Source organism: Etheostoma spectabile, chromosome 22 (assembly GCF_008692095.1).
Source record: "Etheostoma spectabile isolate EspeVRDwgs_2016 chromosome 22, UIUC_Espe_1.0, whole genome shotgun sequence".
In the NCBI taxonomy this organism is placed as follows: domain Eukaryota; kingdom Metazoa; phylum Chordata; class Actinopteri; order Perciformes; family Percidae; genus Etheostoma; species Etheostoma spectabile.
In genome coordinates this window covers 16,615,468-16,623,292 of record NC_045754.1, presented here as the reverse complement: position 1 = coordinate 16,623,292, position 7,825 = coordinate 16,615,468, and the positions used below count along the sequence as shown (strand labels likewise).

The 7,825-nt window shown below is 39.5% G+C and overlaps 1 protein-coding gene across 1 annotated transcript in view; it reads left to right on the top strand.

The window, feature by feature from the left end:
• ctnnd2a (catenin (cadherin-associated protein), delta 2a) overlaps nt 1-7,825 on the top strand; it is a 147,969-nt gene that overhangs the window by 109,028 nt on the left and 31,116 nt on the right.

Genomic DNA, 7,825 nt, shown 5'->3' with positions numbered 1-7,825 from the left:
GAGCTGCAGCTGGAACCCTGACTCCCGCACACCAGACTTCACTCCTGCAATTAAGGACAGACAGAGGGGTGAGGGGGAGGGGGAAGGCAGAGACAGTGAGCTACCAGCAGCAGCCGCAGTAGGCCTAGCAGAATGGCATGACCTCTTAGGATATTTTTTGGACCTACGCAAGGGTGAATGAAAACTCAACCTAAGAAAGCAGAAACTAAATACATCATAGCTTCTTTTGGTAGACTGGATTTCCCCCTTATATTTCTGTATATCTTCTATCTATATCTTCTTATATTTCTTACTTTATTTTTCAAGTTTTATTTTCCCCAATGCCAAGATCCTATGACTAACCCACTACCCAGTATACTCTGTTATTAAGAATTCAATAAAAATACTATGTGCTAGCACTAGCTTAGTCAATGTTAGCTGTGCTAAGTTTGGAAGTATTAGCACAAAAGCTAAGCAATGTAACTTTGCTGTGGACATCAAGCAGTGGTAATGTTTGAAGTTGTTGTTTTTGTCAATGGACCCTGGTGGATTTGAAGAGAAGTATACTGTATAACACAAACTAATATAGATTATTATTTTATTTTTTATTTTTTAGGTGGTCATTTTCTTAGGTGGCTAAAATGCATTTTGCTGGTACCCCCTGTCCACAGCAGCATTTGTTGCTCTATTTAATGCCACAATTAGTTGAACAACACTGTAATTTTACCTCGTAGAACATGGGAGATGCTATTCCTGGATTGATTGGTTGGTTATTTTGTGTTATTGTGTGACTTGGGTGAACCAAAAATTGTGTTAATGTGACTTTCTGCTCTGACCCAAACGCGGCGTCCATAGCAATACTTTGTTCAGCTTCATGTCTACTTCTGCAACGTCATCATACGGCCGCCTACTACCCACATCTAGTCACGTGGGGAAAAGTACTTAGAAGGTCTTGGGATAACAGCATTTTGACACTAAAACATACCTACTTTGACCAAAATGGGAAGATTCGGATACATAAGGAACACTATACTGGAAAGTTACAAACGGAAATAAAGAAACTCCAAATATAATAGACTCGCCCTTTAACCAAGCCCAAGTTGTGTTTGTTGTGATATTTAGACTATTAAGGAAAGACAATGTAGGGGGTGAGTTAAAAAAAAAAAAAAAAAAAAAAAAAAAATGGAGTTAAAAGAGAAAGTCTAAAGAAAGTGGGAGAGCGATAGCTACAGAGAGAGTGTGTGTGTCTACAAATATTGTGGTTGTGTGTGTGTTTGTGTCTACAAATATTGTGTGTGCATGTGTGACTTTCTGTCTCTGGTATCTCTGATTATCTCGGCTTCCTGGTGGGCTCAGTGGTTTCTATAGCAACCCGAGGGCGGGGGGCTTCTGTAGCCTCTCTGGGCTTTTGCCAGAGCGTTGTTAGAACGCCAAGGAACGCCACCAACGAAGCTCAACACGCCCATACTGCGAGGGTCTGTCCGGCCCACGGCAGCAGCTTACAGGATAATTGAAGCCTTTCGCACAAAGACACTTATCAGTTCGACCTGAATGGTTCTTCTTCATGTTTTGTTCGTCTGTTTGTCTTTCTTTGTTTAATGCATCTGCAAGTGTATTGGCTTAAATGATTTAGAAGGACCTTTGCATGTCATCCCTCGGATTGCCTTCCAAATCCACTGTAACTGTGATATGCAAATCCAGATATAGGACGATACAATATGGAAGCACTTTATCCATATCACCTCAAATAGACCTGCAACTACTCTGTATTTCCCCTGCCACCAACCAGGTAGAGTTTATTTTTAAATATACTATATAATTGCTTTTGATATTGTAGTATTCCAAGGGCAAAACGCTGTTTCAGTTGCCTTTACATTAAGTCTAATTTGCTCTTTCATGGTCAACATAACTGATTTGAATACAATTAAAGTACTATATATAATATAGAGAAATATAGAGAAATTAGAGAAAGATAAAAAGGAGAGTTGTGGAAAGAGAGGTAGAGACTGTAATGAATGTGTGCTTCATTGAGAGAAAGGCAGGCAAAACACAGGCTGATTAAATAATGTAATTACTTAAGAATTCACAGGGAAAATCAATTCAAATGTGTTTGGCATTTTCATTTAAATAAACACGCTTGGCTTATTCAGAAGCAGGATAAGGTGGTATAAATCCTACATGTGATTAGCTTCCCCTTAGCTTTCTGAGTCTTGAGAAAGACAATAAGACAGAGATAGTGGGATGGAGTCTAATTGAGATATATAATAGAAAGAAAGCGATAATTGGGGGCATTGCAGATCGTCATTCTCGTGTAGCAACCTTGGCTGGCACTGTCAGGGAGGTGTTGGCAGATTTGATTAAAGATAGACACACCTGGGGAAGAAAATAGAGTTCTTGAGAGAGGTTTATAGTGGTTTTGACAGTTATGCAAGTTAAGATTATTATTAAAAAATAAACCATTTAATTTAGCTGATAGGTTACAGTGATACAGTAAGTTCTTGGTTCAATTTAGTTCAATCCTCCAAAAGGATTGCCAGATATACCTGTGAAAACGTGACAGATTATACCAGACCTAAAAAAACTCAGTGTTTCAGTTGTCATAGTATGGTATTTAGAAGTATATTTAAAAAAAAAAAAAAAACATGATGCTGTGTATACTAAACATATTGAAAATGGTGTTGGTTGGAATAAGAACTTTTGAAAGTTTTCTGAGAATAACTGTGTATTCTGTGCCATAAAATTGATCTGGTCTGTTGCAACTACGAGTTGAATTTTTAACTGCTGCCCCAGCAAGAAGTAACTCTTAATGGCACTCTCCTAAGGGATATTTTGGCATCATTAATCTCCAGCGGTTTACATTCCAAATTCAGCATATCAACTTCTCTTCTTCTGTTGAGAAAGCCAAATGGTAAATGTCAGAGTTAGGGCCTGTGTCCATATAGTGTTTTTCTACGTCAGAAAATCAACACCACCGCCTTTCTGAAAAAATTAAAAGATTTTCAACTTGTAGAAGTGTTCGGAGTGGCTGCACAACAAAATCGGACCACTGAAAAAAGATGCTTGGAACACCGCTTTGTCTCTTGCACGGCTAAGACATGCACTCTCCTCATTGGGAAAAAATTGAAAGAAGAAACTAGCACTCCACACAACCTTAATGACCCACAACGTCACAGAAACACAGAAAGCCTCAGAGAGCAAGAGGGGGGAAATGGAGAGAGCAAAAAAGTGCGAGGGATCAGTCAGGCTTGAGTCTTTGTTCTTGTCAAGGTGTGATTTGATACGACAGAAAACAGGTAGAGGCCAGGCACTCTGAAGAGACAAGACCCATTTGGCCCATGTTCGCAAACTTTATTCACCACAGTGACTCATACCTCTGAGTCAAACACCTTTTTCTTTACACCATGCACGTTCTACCTAATTGTAGTAGGATTTTGCATTGCTCATTTATAGCGTTGGGAGAAAAGTGTTACAAAAGTAAAGCAGTTACAGTAATGTATTACTTTTTGCTGTAACGCAGAAATGTAACGCATTACTGATAAAATTCGGGGGGGGATTGCAGTTTGCATCTGAGCAGAGAGAGCGGCGATGACAATCAGCTTTCCGACAAATAACCTCAGTGTCAAATCCTCTGGAAAGCACTGTTTCACGCGATAGCAGATGGATAGAGGAAAAGAGCAGAGATAGACTAAACACAGCTAGGGAGACTAAATAGGGGTGGAAGATGAAAAAGACGAAAGAGCACTAACAGCTAAGCGCATACAGTACAGATATATGCTTATATTTCATTCCTCTGTAATGTGATTTAGTGGCATATTGATATGGCTGAAAATCACTCTTCTCATCTGTCAATGTTTTTTGTCTCGATCCTGATTTCACCTCCTTCATAGTTTTTGATTTGCATAATGTACTGTACGCCTGTGTAGCAATAAATGAGTCCCATTCACTGCTACACTGTCTGTCAGCGTAATTCTTCCCCATTTACTTACAGATGGTAATTTGACACACATGAATTGAGAACAGCACTGGAATGCCAAAACGACACTGTATTTGTTTTTCAAATTTAGCAACCATTTATTAAAGGTTTCCATAAACATGCTGTGCTTGCAACCAAATCCAAACCTTTGGAAGTTTTTTGGCCTCTTTATTCAAATGGCAATGCATTTTGAAAGTGCAAATTCAATATGGTAAGTGGCAATGCAGTCCTCAATTCAGTTTGAATTATTTTATTTTAAATAATAATTAAGGTTTGATGAATTGCATTTCATATTGCCGTGTTTTTTGGCCTCTTTATTCAAATGGAAATCTGACTTGCAATTGGCAATTCAAGGTGCAATTTTGTCATGTAATTTCAATACGCATATTGCAATTTATATTTGAATAATGCAATCCTCATTATTCCTAAGCGTTAAAGCGCTGAAAGGTGCCCTGCCACATGTATTTCATTACTTTGTGGTAATGTATGAAGATCTACCATGGACTCTGTAACATTTTTTGGAAGAAAAATGCCTTGGTTACCTTGGTTACCTTGTTTCAAGCCATTCGAGCGTGGCATAGAAATCCTGCAGGAAGACTCAGCTCAATTTGCACCAGTTCTCATTCATATTCAATGAGCTAAAATGCTCGAATCTGATTGGCTAACAGCTAGCCAATGAGAGCCTGGCTATTAGCATCCTTTACCCAGCGCAACTGGGAGAGCTCCTGAATAGTAATGAGCTCAGGCAACATGACATCAGACTGACCAGCTTTTGTAATTGGCCTGATTTCTACACTTAATTCTTTTCAGTGGCTGGAGCTGACAGAGAAGGTAGCAGTTCATTTTCTTATTCACAATCATAACACAAACACATATGGACCAAACATATAAAAAAATGCAAGTACGTTTTGTGTGGTAGGGCACCTTTAAGTTACTTGAAAGCTTTACCCAGGGTAATTGTATTGTAATAAGAGGACGAAGACAGACAATCCTTCTGTAATAAACTAATATCTGAAGTCCAGGCTGAATATGGAATGTATCTAAGGTATAAACTCACCGATCAAGAAGGACTATGTCGCTGTGGTTGAAGAGGAGTTGTGTGAAGTCTCTGCCCAGGCTGGTAGTTACTGAACGAGGAGGTGACATCCTAATGTCCTTGTTTCACTGGCACATTGAATTGAATAAAGACACCACAAACAATACCACAGCAATTTGAAATGCAATTGATTGAGCTTTTATTTTTTATTTTAATCAACCTAATTATAACTGAAATGAGTTGCCACTTTGCATGTTGAATTGTCAATTGTGCGAAATGCATATTCAAATAGCTTGACAAAATTGCAAATTGAATTGCCAATTGCAAAATGCATTTCATTTACATAAAGAGGCTAAAAAACATCCTTACAAACCAACGTTAAGTGTTTAATGAAAAGATGATTAATGCAAATATCTGTATTAATTTAAGCCAGTTTATGAATTAATGTTGTGTTTTATAGGAAGTGACTGGCTCCAAGTGTTAATGCTAATTGGGTTTGTGAATTCTGCAGAAAAGGTTTAATTAAATTCTAAACAGTAAATCATAATCTGAAGTTCTACAGTATACTAATAATTTCATTACATATTTGATGTAAAGTAATACAAAGTTGGGTGTGGAAATCTTTGAGTTACACTTTATAAAAGCACATTAGTTTAGGTTATTTAAGTGGCTCAGAGGTTTTAATCCTATACTGTTGCATTGGTTATTAAGCATCGTGACTTAGCAGTATTTAATAGTGATATATTTATGATGTGCATTAACACTCAAGGAGAATCCCAGAAAATGTCTTAGGTTGACACAGAGACAGTTCCATTAGCTGGCTACCTTCCGGTGTGTGGACTACATTAATTGACCTCCAACATCAAACACGACCACCTCTTTCATGTGAATCGTCAGGGGGCAGAGTTTTGGGCGCACGGCCAAGTTTGATCAGGATATTCTCTTATGTGATTGGTGTAGAAGCTCCGCAGTTCTGTTAGCACCACATCAAATGAAAACACCTTCAGAGCACGGATAACACTTTATTTTCGTTGCAGAAGACACCCTCCCTAACTCTTTTTAAGTATAGGGTGTAGGGGTTTTGTGACAACTTTGTTAACAACATTATGTACCCATGATCACTTTCTCTGAAAGGATGAATAATAAGAATTTTTGGGAAAACATCAACAGCAAAAGAAAGAACATGACTAGTTCACTTCCCCCTTCTCTATGTTTCTCCTTTCTTATTCTCTTTCTCCCTCTGTCACCCCTTGTTCTCCTTTTTCTTTGCATTCTCTTGCCACACCACACCTCATATTTGCTTCTATCCCTTATTTTTACTTTACAATGTTGTGCCCACCTTCTGGTTTACAACATGCATGCTATCCCCCGTTTTCTTCATATCATGTTGCTTCTTTGTTTCATTTACCTTCTTCCTTCTCAGTTGTTTCAGACATGAGCTCATAACACCTGTCCTTCCCTCTCTCGCAGTCTCTCGCTCTTTGTGTCCCGCATTGATGACATCAGTGCTAGGGAGTGTTACTGTGGAAACGGAAATACTGCGCCACAGGGATGGCACTAATTGCATGATTGAGAGCTTATGTGTCAGACACTGTTATATGCTGAAAACCCAAGGATTTCAAGCCTTTTACCCAACCGTTTTATTTGTGCACACACACACACATACCTACACTCACACTCTGGTACATTGAAAGGTTGCACTAAGCAAGAGAGCAAAAATGACATTATGTGAATAGTCCATTTTGTGTATTTCTGGCCCCACCAAACATTTTTAGATCACCAGAGGATGTGTATTTTATGTTTTTCTCAACCGTACCAATTTTCCCATATTTTGCAGCCCCTGCTGTGAACAAACTATGCTGCTATGGTGAGCTTTTAGAAGGCTAGCTGGCTGAGAGACAGACTGGCCGTGTCCACTCACTAACTGATACCGAGTTGACACAGACTTCTCGGTCCCTATTGCATCAATACTTTGACATTTCTGTGTCGCCTTCGGAATGATTCTCTCGTGTGCAAGGATCTGGCATGTCTTTTATCAGCACACTTTGTTCTCCCTGGCACTCTCCGTCCTATGCTCCACTGTGCCAGACTGAGAGCGTGACAGACAGAGAAATAGAAATGGAAAACAATAAAGCAAATGAGGGAAAGAAAAATTATGCAATATTTTTTTTTTTGGGGGGGGGGAGGTTCTAACAGCTGTCCCTGTAAGGTCTAACTCATGTTCAGGTAATCTTGGGCGGTGTACGTACGGCATGGGGCGGCTGTGGCTTAGTGGTGGAGCGGTTGCCTGCCAATCAGAAGGTTGGTGGTTTGATCCCTGGCCCTGCAGTCCCATGCGAAGTGTTCTTGGGCAAGACACTGAACCCCGAGTTGCCCCAGGTGCCGCGTATCGGAGTGTGAATGTGTGTGAGTGTTTATCTAATGCGCAGTGGGAAACCTTGTACGGCAGCCTCGGCCACAGTGTCTGAATGTGTGTGAATGGTGAATGTTTCCTGTATGATGTAAAAGCGCTTTGAGTAGTCGTTAAGACTAGTGCTATATAAATACAGCACATTTACATAGTTTTTTTTTCCTCCAAAGGACTTTGACAAATTCAAAATTGTGCCCTCTGGATTTTATTCAGGAAAATGTATCCAACAAGTGGTACTGTGGAACTTCTGTCTAACAATCTCAATCAGAATTCTCCGTCACTGTGTGTGCTTAAAAAGAGGATGTTTTTGGAGTGCATTTTAATTTCTTCCCAAGCAAGCATCTTCTTCATGTTTAGTGGAATACTTTTAATGATGCCACAACTTTCTTACGGTGGGGGGGGAGGGGGGGTCTGCAGGTCCGCGTTT